At 38.8% G+C, this 13470-nt stretch overlaps 1 long non-coding RNA gene across 1 annotated transcript; it reads right to left on the bottom strand.

Annotated features, from left to right (window-relative positions):
- Positions 1-1596: 1596 nt before the first annotated feature.
- Positions 1597-5955, bottom strand: LOC141918378 (uncharacterized). The gene is made up of 2 exons (XR_012621671.1): positions 5876-5955; positions 1597-1784 (listed from the first exon to the last, which is right to left on the bottom strand). It is a non-coding gene; the product is annotated as an uncharacterized LOC141918378 (long non-coding RNA).
- Positions 5956-13470: the final 7515 nt, after the last annotated feature.

Raw genomic sequence — 13470 nt, 5'->3', positions numbered from 1 at the left:
TTCACTTCGCTGCCACATCACAAATAATATGCCAGCTGAGAACCTATATTTCTTTCTCATCATGAGGGAGAAAAAAAAATGTACTTTGGAACAATTTTTTTTTAATTTCTCTTCATTTTATAAACACAAGAAAATGTGTTTTAAAACAGTTTCTTATATTAGACTCATTGTGTTTATACATTTCCTAAATGGATGCTTTTTTGGTAACATGTTTGTGTCTAACGTTACTCATATAAATAAAAATATACAGTCATTTTATGGGATAATAGGCAAACAGACATCTGCATGCAACATTTCCCTCATTAGATGTTATCATGTTAGCATATTTTTATGACTTCGCTGCAAAATACAATGTGCTGATTTGAAATCTTCTTAAATATAACTTATTATGTATGTTAACAACCCAAATGCTTTAGTTATGCTTGGAGAATTGTTTAATAAAGGAGTAGTTAACACTGCTGCAGCGTGAGGTGATGTGACCTGGAGGAATATGCCCCCAGGCACTGTGGGAGCAGGAGTGGCAGCTCCTCATCTATGATCAGTGAACTGCTGATGGTCTGCAGGTCCCTTCTTCAAGGCAAGAGGACATCAGCTGACTATCCTTCTTTGCAGCTATTAAACCACCTTGCAAATAATTAGGCACGTATTAGGTGCCTTAGCATTATTTTTTCCACTAAGTAGTTTTCATCGTTAACACAAACATGCAGAGGTTTTATCAAAAATAGCCAGCAGAACAGAGAGTTGTCCAAATGTTTTTTTAGATAATCTGGCCTATGTTTCAAAACAACAGTAAATGAAGGACATTGGCCCGGAGGACTCAGAGTAAGGAACTCTCCCAGTTTAATGGGAGGAGGGTCCGTCTTTGGGCGCTGCAAACCAGTTGCTGTAATGTTTTAACATGAGCACAACTGTCATGGTTAAAAACCCTCCTTGGAAAAGGAAGAAGGGATGGAGAGTTCAGCCACTGGCAGCATTGGGCCGAGGAGCCAACAGCACATGAGCAGATGAGGGCATCTGCTGATTTCAATTACATCGGGACACATACGGCCAACAAAGCAAAAATCAAGGAATCAGATGGGTTGATAATCTGGCCACAAGAATGCACAAATGCGTTGCTCAATCGTTGTCGCATCATGCTACAGAAGTACCAGGCAAGCCAAGCTGCGGAGACCAGAAACTACCAAGGAAGTGATTTACACGCTGGTCAGTCTGAACAAACTGTCTGTTCTGCTATGAATGTATTTAAAGGCTTTCTTCACCCTGATTGTAAGAACAGAATGAATCCTCCAAACCATTAGTGCTTTCAGCTGGGTTTGATCAAATTGTTACACCCTCCATGCCTGGGCTCTGAAAGATGAATACATAATTGAGAAATTCTCTCTTCTAAAATATTTCTTAAATCCAACAACAAAAGAGTTTAATCAGAAAGTTACTCCCTTTTCAGGGATAGTTCTGCCATAGCTGTTTGGATAAAATGACTGGAAATCAGAGCTACAGTCATTTAAATAATCTGTTAAAAAGCTATTACGTTTCCCTAATGCTAGTCATTTTTAAATGGCTCTTGGTTTGATTCATGAACAATACATGAACAGTACATGATTCACATGGGCAATTTTTATTAAGCACTTATCCCAAAAAGAATGTCAGGCTGGGTGAAATCCATTGTATATTGGAGCATTTTCATATGTTTTTTTTAAATAGCATGCGTTAAGGTTCAACATCTCACAGACCAAAGTTGACAGAGAAGTTGGGCGTTCCGCAGAAGATCAAGGAGCCAACAGAGGCTGAAAGATATTATATAGATAATTGTAAAGATCTTGCTGCAGTTCAAGTGCTTTTGAAGTTCTGTAATGACTTTTTGCTATCAGAAACTGTCAGGTTTAATTGAAGTCAAAGCTTGCTACTTAATCATGAGATCCATAAGTGTGTAAATATTAGTGCTGCTGCTAAGCAATGAATCGCCTTAGTATTAATTAGAAAAAAAAAATGCTTTGCACTGCTTTAAGGGCACGGCACAGAGTGGGCTGTGCTGAGAGGTGCATTAGTGCATTTGCAGGGAGGATCGTGCAACTTCGGGGCAATCAGGTTCTTATGCTTTTAATTCCATTTCTAACTGACTTGGTTTGGGGCTTGGGTAAGTTACTTTCTCTCCATACAACTGTTTCTCTCTTGTCCCAGCCGTAAGTAAGGATGAAATAAATAATTACCCACCTGACTGGGATACAGCATAATCTGAAAATTTCCTGTGGTTTAAACAGTTCAAATATTCCTGTAGTTTGAAGTTCAGCATAATGCATAATATGTGAGCATAAAAGCAGTCACCTGAGGCTTTATCACCCTGGTGGCAAATGTACCCATACTTCCTAAGCACAGCCAATGTGGGGATGATTTTAAAAGGAGAGTTATTGCTAATTGTCATTTTGAAACAAACAATATATTGCTGGTTGGGCAATATGATCAAAATCCAAAGCATTGTTTCTGCTGTTATAAAAGAAGTTGGATTATGCAATTCAGTGCCAAAGTGACTTAGATCTGCTTAAAGAGTTCTAAATTATGGTAAGCATTTAAACTGATAAGCAGAGATTTAATATGGGCCACAATAGCATTAATGAATAAATATCAGGGTCTTATGTTACCTATTTACAGTCACATTTAAAAGCAGAACTACATCTGTTAGTTCATCTTCATACAAACAGTAGGCAGTGAAATGACATGTCTACAGACCCTCTTGCTTGAGCAGACCTCCCAGGACATGGTTTTTCAATTTTGCAGATCATCTGGTTAAATTTCATCCACTTTTCAAAGTTTTGTGGAAACCCTAACACATGTTTTAGCACCCGGCACTCTTACAAATGTACTACCCACCACATACCAGAGTTGCCCTGGGGCAAACTAAATTAGTGTGGTTTGGATCCTAGGTGAATTGTACTTGTAGGACACCTTAAATTTTAATGCCTCCCAGTTGCACTTCATTTTAGGAAATTATGTTTCTTTTATTGCTGAGTTACTCAGGGCCATAATCAGGTCCCTAATACGTTCAACAAAGCATCAGGATACATGAAATATCTTACCAGATAATCCTCTTTGGAATCCACAGTTCAGTTATTAAGTATTCCTTTCACTAATCTCTGTAATCCTCTGTTGATATAGGTCAGTAAAACAGTGGCTAAACCCCGTATGATAAAACTAAGTCTAGATTTTGCAATCATTCCTTTTATATTTTTTTGTTATATGTTTCTCGGCCGTTCCTGCTCCGGGAGGGATGTGACCAGCATTGCAGGTGTTGCACATGGCAGCCCCCAGAAACCACAGGGAAGGTCTTGACACCAGTATGCCAGCTGTGAGTTGAGATCCATCACCAAACTCACACATATTCAGAAAATGTATGTGAAAGTCAAGACCAGGATTATATGCTGTTTGATAACTGAGATGACATTAACTCACTGGTGTTTGCAGCCACTGGATTAGCAATCAGTGTTAAATCTTCACATGCAATGAAAGTTAACAATGCTGGTTTTATATTGTCCCAAAAAAAATCATCGAGTCTGTTTTCTCCTTTTGATTACAGTTCATTTAAGGGAAGAACGTTACTGCATGCTTTGAAAATGTTTTATGTGTCTTTGGCTGATAGAACACACAAAACGTTTGAATAGGCCCATTTATTTGAGCAGACGTATTAAATAATACTTTAAATGTGAACATGCGTGTCATAAATTTTGCAGTCTCTTTAAAGTAGGATAAATCTGTGTATTTAAAATAGTCTTTCTTCAAAGCCATCTTTTTCTTTTTTTTTTCAAACAGTCATAAAGGAAACTCTGATTTGTGCTGCATGAACAATGCCAGCATCATCATTTTAATGTTATCCATATGGGCTTCTAATAATAGATAAGAGACTACATTTGTATTGTATGTCTTAGAGACATTTAAAATCTTGATAAGGAAAGGCTGATTTCATTGGCCCCACAGTTAAAGGAAAGCAGACCCTAATTAAAAGAATTCTGTTCTGAATTAACTAGTTTGACATGTGCTAATTGACAGTTCCTGTGAAATGGTTCTAATTAAAGTCAATATGTCTTTTTCAATTAAAAGGAAATTAAGAATATACTAATATACATTAACAACTTAATCTGCCTTCAATATCCCATACATCAGCTGCTTTTTTTCTAATGTTATTGGAGAACCATCTGACATGCATCTTCTACTGTTTGGTTATGGTATCTCATTATTACTCAACAAGAACACAGGCACTAGTGGATATCCCCTAGAGCAAGACAAGAACCTGCCTACACTCCATGTGTGCAATTCCTTATCTCTTGCCTGATAAAAGGTAAACTCACCTTTCCACTCAGAGGAAAAAAAACGCTTTTCTCATGACCGGAGATCCCCTTATTAATTGCACGCTGGGGCAAGTATTGACAATTAGTCAGCAAATTCAAACTTTTAATAGAAGCCTTAGAAGTAACAGCGCATTGCTGGGCTGTTCTTTCATTATTTGGCCCAAGGAAAGTCAGGACTTTGACTTTTGAGAGACATCTCTCATGCTCTGTTTCAGAAGTGAATGCAGGGCAGAGTTCTCTAGTGGGAATGCTTTTAATTGTATATACAAGAAGAAAATAGAAAACATGCCTGCTTGGTAGAGCAGTGCTGAAAACCATCCCATTGTTGTTGCTGGAAATGTGACGTGGCTGTTTATAGCCGCAAAATTAAGTATTCAAATGTGCAGTTGACTTTTTGCTACCAATTCCAAGGCTCTACTGCTACTGGCTTTATTAACTAAAAAAGCTCCATTAAAAATACCAGGCCCCATGCCAATAAGATCGCTATCTTGAATGTATGGGGAACTATGCAGAGGATTAACATCTGCTCATGTGATCTTTGCTATTGGTTTGTCATAGTTTTTATTTTCTTGTTTGTGAAATAATAATGAAAAACTCAGCCAATACATTTTGGGGAGAGTAGAGTCACTGGGAGAACAAGCGGAGTAATTGACTTAAAAGGTAATTAGATAGCTGCTTTAAAAAAAACTGCCTCATATAGGCTGTTAAGAACACAGTCTCACTTCTATTATAAATTTTGTATTTCAGGGAACACAACTTCAGCTATGAATATTCACTCTGCTGAATTTATCATAAAGAGAATATATTATCTAGCCAGATTTTACCAAAGCTTGGCTTTACTCCAAAAGTCTATAACTTTTTTCTTTTTTTCAAGTGACTCTTTTAAATCATAACAAAAACATAAATCTTTTTTCAAAAATATGAAAATTCAGCAAATAATCACATACTTTTACCTGTGACATTTTGAGACAAATTAAGTGACAGAGAATAGATTTTTGTAGCTCCAGAAACTGAACCAGAGGGTTGTTGAGAGTGCAGCTAAGCTTCAGAAACAGTGTAAAATGTTCTGCGAAGATTTGAGAGTAGTGGTGAGGTGTTATTTTTTACTTTTGTTTGAAGTTGTTGGCTTTCCTGTTATTTGTTGAAATTTATATTCATTTTAAGAAGCAGCTAATATCCAAAATATTTCATACTACTGAAATAAAAATGACCACATTGTGTATTATTGCCCAGTTCTGTTTAACAGAAAGAATACAGACAGATTTTCAGGACTGTGTGACCAGATTTCACATAGGCAGCTACTTAATTTTTGCAAAAGCAAATGTCAATGAAAAGCTTAAAACTTTGTCCCAGAGCATCTACTCCACAGCTCACAATGCCTCATCTTAAACCCAAAAACAATTTTCTTGATCAGCCTTCTTACAACCATATAGACCACTTACAGAGAGTTTTGGACCTAGCAAGATTCTTGATTCTCAGACTAGATGAAGTTTTTTGGTTAGTCATTAAGAGACCAAGGACTTCAGAAACTTTCTTACCCAACTGCCCTCGCCTGTGCTGCTGGTGGGTCTCTGCGACTCTAAAGGAAGATTTTAAAGGGGAAAAGGATTCAGAAAACCTGAAATAAAGAAAAGAGCAGCTGAGATACAGACCTTGAATAGTGGCTGTTTGGTTCTATCAAATGGAGTTGAATACCCAACTCCCCTTGAGGACCTGGGATAAAGGGCCTGATGTGTTATTTCAGTATAAAAACTCTATTTGACCAAACCAGGTGCTAAGCTAATCAGGTTCTAGAGACCTCCATGACCTAAAGAAATATATTCACACCTTTACAACAGAAACTCAAACCGTATCTTCATTTTTTCTTTTATTTTAAATGCAGTAAGATCCCACAACAAACTGGACTGGACTCTTTGATGCCATATGTTTGTGTCCATAGTAATCTTTTAATATCTCAGTATCTAAGCTGGGGACAATATTTTCAGAGATCATTTATATGTGTGTCTAGGACTATATATGACTCACAGACACTACTTTTTTCTCAGCATCAGATTTTTAACCATTGCCTCATTATGGTGCTGGTACAGATGCACTGCTGAAGATATTAAACAAGTCTCTATATTAGTAAATAAACAAATCTCGGGGGGACAACAGAAATTCTGACTACTTGTATTCATTAAAATTCCATGGTACTTTGCACAAGAGGAATGCTAATCCCAGAGCCTAAACTAAGACCCAATCCCACAGGCCCTTAAAATGTGCTTAAAATAGAGTAAGACTTCTTGCAAGGTTCAGTTTATGGACCTAGGTGACTGCAGCTCAACAGTATTCTGCCTGTCCAAAATGCTGCTTGTTTTTCCACTGGCTGCATTATTCTTTCTTCTCTCATCTCCTTACACAGTGGTTTGGCTGTAAACTACTAGGAACTTACTTCATATATTCCATATTTCAGCTGCATTTCATGCACAAGCGAGAGGACAAAGATAATGGCATGTGAAGCACTCAGAAGATTATTTTCCTCTTACTCCCCTTGCTAAGACTGTTTCAGTGTTTCAACTCCTTGGTCTAAAAGTAGGGAAAAAGGGGGAAAGAAGATGGAGCATAATTTAAAAAACAGTTGGCTTGAAACTGAAAACACTTATGAATGAGTTTCACTTGACTCATAAAAGTAGTCATATTGATTTGAAAAAGCCACTGTTTGCTGGAACACGTCAGTGTAGTGCATTTCCAGGACATGTTAGAACCTTCTTCTCATAAAGCAAACATTTACAGTGAGGTCAGTGCCGGTAGCTCTGGAGTACTCCTTGCTCGCACAAGAAGTCTCAAAAGGCAGGGAGAAGGTAAGAAGAGAAACTTGTCCAGGTAAAGATCCTGCTTTATATAAATACTTTACTAATAAATAAACATTATCAGTATTCTCAGGCAGGGAAAAAATTACTGCGTAAATCAGAGTAGTAAACTTGTGAATTACCTTCCTGTGGATGAAGGTCTAGACGGTTTTCGGTAGTCTGACAGCCCTGAAAGTTAAAAATACAATAAGACAAAAAAAAAAAAAAAAAAATCCAGTTCCTACGAACCTTCCAGAATGCAGCTATCTTTGTCTTTGTATAAATAATTAGTGAAGCAGTCTTTCTGTTTATATCCAGCCTAGCTAGATAGAGCTGTTTGTGTGGGGAAGGAACTGCTGTGTTCTTGATGCAAGCCAAGCACATCCTATAAATTCTAGAGTCCAAGAAAAAATTTATCTTGGCAACAGGTCTGCTCGAGAAATCAGCATGTGGGACATGGGATGCTGTGGTCCATGTAAAAACCTCTGGTTAGCAAGTTTTTTCTCCTCAAGCATCTGTCCTTCTTACCACTTTTCCTTCTTCCCCCCTCCCCTTCCACAGCACTTAGTGTATGTAGTCACATTTTCCTCACTGTGAATGCTGTGCAAGTTATACATCCTCTTAATATATACATTATGGAATGTGTTTGTTTTTGCTGTTAGAACAGATAAACATATTTTCAACATGGATTTGCTCATGAGCTGAAAAACAAAGTAATGTGGGGTGTTTTTAATATCTTGTTGGCTTCGCTATTGAGAACATTTGGCCCCAGGCAGCCTTCATTTACATACCATGCCCCACATCTTTTCTATTATTGTTAATTGAATATTCACATTTCAGTGTTCCTGATCCTGACCCCTATTTGTTTCGCACATTCTTTAGTACTCGATGGCATTAATTTTTCTGACATTATTATTAATACTATCATGTAAATAATTATTTTGTTAAAATCATCCCCTTCACTGACAGCAAAAATGAATTAAAATTGGTAATGTGTCTGTCTCCCCCTTTTGTACAGACAGGTAGATTAGTACAGAAAATAACCATGGCTAGGAGGTGTACCAGCTTCCATTTTAAGCTCCTATATTTAACTACTGATATTTTTCTAGCCATTACATTTTGGCCTAAGCTTTGTGGCCTTCACCTTTGCCCCAAGAGGTCTTTTTAAAGTGAAAGCAAGAAGGTAACTATAAAGATATCTTTTTTCCTAACCATAATTAAAGTTTCATCCAACGCAACTAGCTGTAGATAGTTGAAATATGGCATGGAGCAACTTTCCAAGAATCTTCCCTTCCACTACGACAGAGAAATCTAGTTCGGACTGTGCCTTGATGCAGATTTTGTCGGCTGTATTCAGACCATATTGAGTGCACAGTCAGGGAAGATTATGCTGAACATGTGCACGGGTGAGTCAGTTGCTGAATGGAAAATGAACAGAAGTGTTAATAGGTAAGGAAACCTGTACCTGTCTTGATTGCAATCTGCAGCATGTTCAAAGGATCAGAAGAGTTCCTTGTAAATCCAGCAGGGAGCAATCCCACTGGGATGTCCTTCAAAGTGTTCTGCATCTCCTGGTAGGTATCAAAATGACCATCCAAATTCAGGTGATGGATTGGGTTCGTACTACCTGAAATGATGCTTTATTCAACCTTTGTACCTTTGTGACCAGCAGTGTGACGACTTCTGAGCCAAGGGCATGCAGAAAGCATTCAGTTCATAGAATCATAGAATCATGGAATGGTTTGGGATGGAAAGGACCTTAAAGGCCATCAAGTCCCACCACCCTGCCATGGACAGGGACACCTTCCACTAGCCCAGGTTGCCCAAAGCCCCGTCCAACCTGGCCTTGAACCCTTCCAGGGAGGGGGCAGCCACAGCTTCTCTGGGCAACCTGTGCCAGGGCCTCACCACCCTCACAGGGAATAAATTCTGCCTTAGATCTCATATAAATCTGCCCTCTCTCAGTTTAAACCCTTTCCCCCTCGTCCTATCCCTACCCCCCTGATCAAGAGTCCCTCCCCAGCTTTGCTCTAGGTCCCCTTGAAGGACTGTATGGATTCATTCTGAGACCTTTCTGTCCTGCTCTAACCCAGACAACCAGTTGTAGACACATAGCACACCAGTGTTACTTTATGAACCAAGGGACTCTGAAACCCCAAAGCAAAGCTTTTCTTCTAGGTCTTCCACCATTTTTGCTTACACTCTGGGAAGGTTTATTTAAAAACTGAAAGTGTAGGTGCATACAGACTCCATGATATTGTGCTTAACAGTTGGTAAGCAACAAAGCTTACACTGGTGTTCATGCTTCAGAAAGTAGTAGTCAGATAAAGCCACTAAAGATCAACCCATGTACAGTACGACAGGACACTTTTATTCACAAGTCCCAGTCTTTCTACTTGTAATGCATGCCTGACTGCCATACCAATGCACACTGATGCAACGGGGTTCGTGTAGGTGCATCCATCTATCTATATGCCATATATTAAGGGAGTAAGATGTCTGATACATTTACAAAAAGAGAACATGCTGAAGTGCTGCAGAGATCAGTGAATATGCCAGGCAGAGTCCAGTAAAAGTATATGAAAAGTACCCTGTAGAGAGTACTCGTACTTCTGATCGTAGGTAATATTAAAATGGATAGCAGTTAAAGCAGACTGGCACTGTAAAACTCTCTAAAATGTGTAGGTACCTTTGTTCCACTGTCGCAGAAATTGCACCTCTGTCTAATGGTGTGTTAAATTTTTTGGGTGGCTAATTTAGCTTCCATATCCATGATACCCAGAAGGGAGACTGTGCTGGTGACTGAGATGGAAAAAAAAATAGGCTATAGATTTCAGGCACAATGCAGTCTGTTTTGGAAGTCAGTGGGAGAGTTTCCACGGACTTCAAAGGGTGTTGACTCAGCACCCACCGTACTGTGAGAACAGATCCCTCTGCAATACAAAAGCAATCAGAGCTGGCCTCTAAGTACCGATATCTCCAAATCTAAAGCTGGAAATCTCATCTCCAACACCAAAATATAGCTGGTTTTTGAGGTCACATCCATCTTTGAGTGAACTGAACAACATTCATAGAAACTCGTTATTTCTGAAAACAGGCACCTCACTCCTACGATAGCACATACACAAGCAAGTTTGGAAACTTCAGTGTAAAGCAGCAAAGATGAAGAAAAACAAGCATGCAATAATTCAAGGGGAGGAATGGGTCTCCTGAAAGGATCACCTTTTCTGTAGGCATTGCCATTCTGCTGGTGTAGCCCACCTCAGATATACTAAACACTGCTCGTTCTCTAACCCTTGTGAAATGTTTGTCTGTCTTCTTAAAGCCATGGCAAAAATGTAAGAATATTTTTCTTTTCTGGTGGAGAAACACCAAACATCTATGAAGCTAAAAGTTAATATAATCTCAAAGACATCAGATTAAATGTTGCAGTGGAGCTTCGTCATGTTCTTATTTGAGTAGCTGAGTTAACTATTACGGCCTTGATCTATGAAATGCCTTCCAAAGCCAAAAAAGCAGCCCACTGACATCAGTTAAGCATGCGTTTGTCTACGCACAGATCAGATTGCAAGACTGGAGCCCTGAAGTGGTCTTAAAACAAGGCCAGATGATGGTCTTAGGAAAGACCTCTTACTCAGCCCAGTTGAAATCAGTGGGGCCGTTGGATGAAAAAAATATTATTCACAAATGAGAATGAGGAATTTCCAGTCTGACCTTTCACGTTCCACATGGTTTGTGTACACGCTTATTGAAAATGCAATGTAATTTTATATTTTATAGTTTGAATCACATAGAATCAGCATAATTTATGCAGGATCCCACATGCCTGTTAAGTAGTCAGAATGCTTTTCATGAGGAGAAAGCGTATATAAAGACAGATCTGAGATATCTATATGTGTATGTGTGCAACGAGCAGACCAAATTTACTGAGAATAACTTACTGGAAAGAAACTCTCTAGCTGTGACATTTTACACCAGTTTTCAGAACACAAGAGGACAATTTTTATACGTATCAATAATTAAGAGGGTTTTTGAAATTTGTTTCATTCCTTTTCCTGTTTTTCAGTAAACACGAAATTGCAGTTTGCTGGGATGACGGGGAAGCATTATCCTGCGGTTTCTAAAAGGCCAAGCTCAGCGATGTGAAACGACACAGGAGCATGTAGACGAGTTATGTTTGAGAGCGTGCAGCGAGCCGAGCGTGTGTCGGGAATGCCGAAGCAGGAACCGGCTTGGGTTGCAGCAGAGACATTATGTTGTGTTTGTTTAGGTCGGTGCGTGAAAGGTGAGCCCTCCCAGCCCTTTCATCACCACGGCCGTGATTAAAACATCGCCTGCCAGGGACTAAATGCAAGGTGTGCCTGCTCTGCAGGCAGCTGCCAATCTTTCAGCTAGCTGGTTTGCAGGTTGAGAGAGGACGTGTCCCTGTTTTCAGCATGTGGGCGAAAGATCACGCTCTGGCAAATTAAACTGGAATGAAAACGGAGCCTTTTCTCTGTGTTTATGTTATAGCTTCCTCCTTATCTCTGCATAGACCGCACAAGTGACAGCTCCCAGATCTGGGATAGCCCTCGTGTCGAAGTCTTGTTTCTCACCACCGTACAGAATACGTGCTGCCGTGTTTTGTTCTTGTTTCTTGAGAGGATCTATTTATTGCCCATGCATTTGAAGTGTACATGCATATATTCAAGCAAGAGCCAATGCACATTCATTGACGAAACGTAAATCCCACTCTACATAGTCTATGGAAAACATCTGCAGATTTTAATTAAACTCATGCATTGCAACCAGAGCTAGAGCCAAAATCTTTTAAAGAGTAGTGAAAAAGCGGCAGACAGAAGTGTACGGCAGAGCTATAGCCTAACAAATGAAAATGTCCTAAGAGCCTATATACAAAATACATGCACAAGCAATTGCATTAGTACGGTTCAAATTGTACGTAATGAAGAAAGTACTCAGGGTTTTTGAAGAACAGCATTTTCAATCCTTTGCCAAAGTGTTGTCTACAAATATCTCTATTTATTTTATGTACCTGTTATTTGGCATGGGGTGATCTGCACAAATCATCTTGTCAAGAAAGATACAAAAGAAAAAATAAAGGAAACAAGCTCAAGAAATAATACTGATCTCCAATTAATTTTTAAGATTTGCACCAAACAAAATGACAAAGTGAGGAAGCAGAGCACAATGTTTTATCTTCAGTGCTAGAATATGGATGCATATAAAGTATACATTATTATTATAGAGAGTCTTGTGATCCTTCTCAGTGTTTCTCTTTGCAGCCATAAGATGAGGGGGTGATCACCAGTGGGAAATGAACAGTCACTGCGGTATCAGATTGGGCTGGAATCTGTCATACTTGGAAACCAGTGTGAATAGCGTGGTCTTACACCCAGAATAAGAAAGGAACATTAAAGTTCTGATTGGGTAAAATGATCCCCAGATAAGAATAAAGCAAGACCACCCAGTTCTTGGCATGTTTTTAAATGTATTTTGACACTTCACATAGCTTAAGGTTATACATCTTCTTAAAATTTTGCTGTTGTCTTTTTGTTTGGTTGGTTTTTTAAAAGAAGCTAAATTTAAAAAAAATAATAGCTAGATATTTGTGAATTGCTCACAACTCTTTCTAAATATTCAGTGACCTATTAGTGGCAATTTACAGTAAATAGTTTTACAAAACCACTGTCCTCAGGAGCTCAGTCCTTTGTAATGTATGACCTTTGTTGTAAGTTATTCCAATGGTGGAGGCACAGCCCTTTGCAGAATGCACCACATACAAACAAGCCCTAGCACAATTTATTTTAGGTCAATACATTAAATACTTTTTTACTGATACCACATTTGAGCTAAGATAATATCTGTTAGTACAGGAAGAGGTCGCAGTCGTTTAATCTAGAAAAATAATTATACTTGATTGAAGTACAGTTCTTTCAAAAGAGGTTAATAATATATTCCCTTTTTTCCCCCTCCAAAGTGACAAATTATAAAGTCAATTAATGAAAGCAGAAGTTAGGGTCACCTTGACACATACCTTTCTGTCAGCCTTGTTGATGTCAACAGATGCATAGAGTGACTGCAGACCACCAGGTGATCCATAGGGCAGGTCAGAGACAACCATTTTCCTCTGAATTCCCTGTATGGTGTGGGCTGTTGGAGTGACCAATTGGTCCGTGTCATCTTGTCACACAATAGACTTTCTAGTCAGGGCTAACCTTTCTCATAAGGAAATCACAGTTTTAGCAACAACGGCTGAGCACTTACCTCTTTATATGCCTTTTGTGGCCATATTGATTTGAGACATT

The sequence above is a fragment of the Strix aluco genome, chromosome Z (genome assembly GCF_031877795.1).
Source record: "Strix aluco isolate bStrAlu1 chromosome Z, bStrAlu1.hap1, whole genome shotgun sequence".
NCBI lineage: Eukaryota > Metazoa > Chordata > Aves > Strigiformes > Strigidae > Strix > Strix aluco.
The sequence above is the reverse complement of the archived record's forward strand: the minus strand, read 5'-3'. Positions and strand labels throughout refer to the sequence as shown.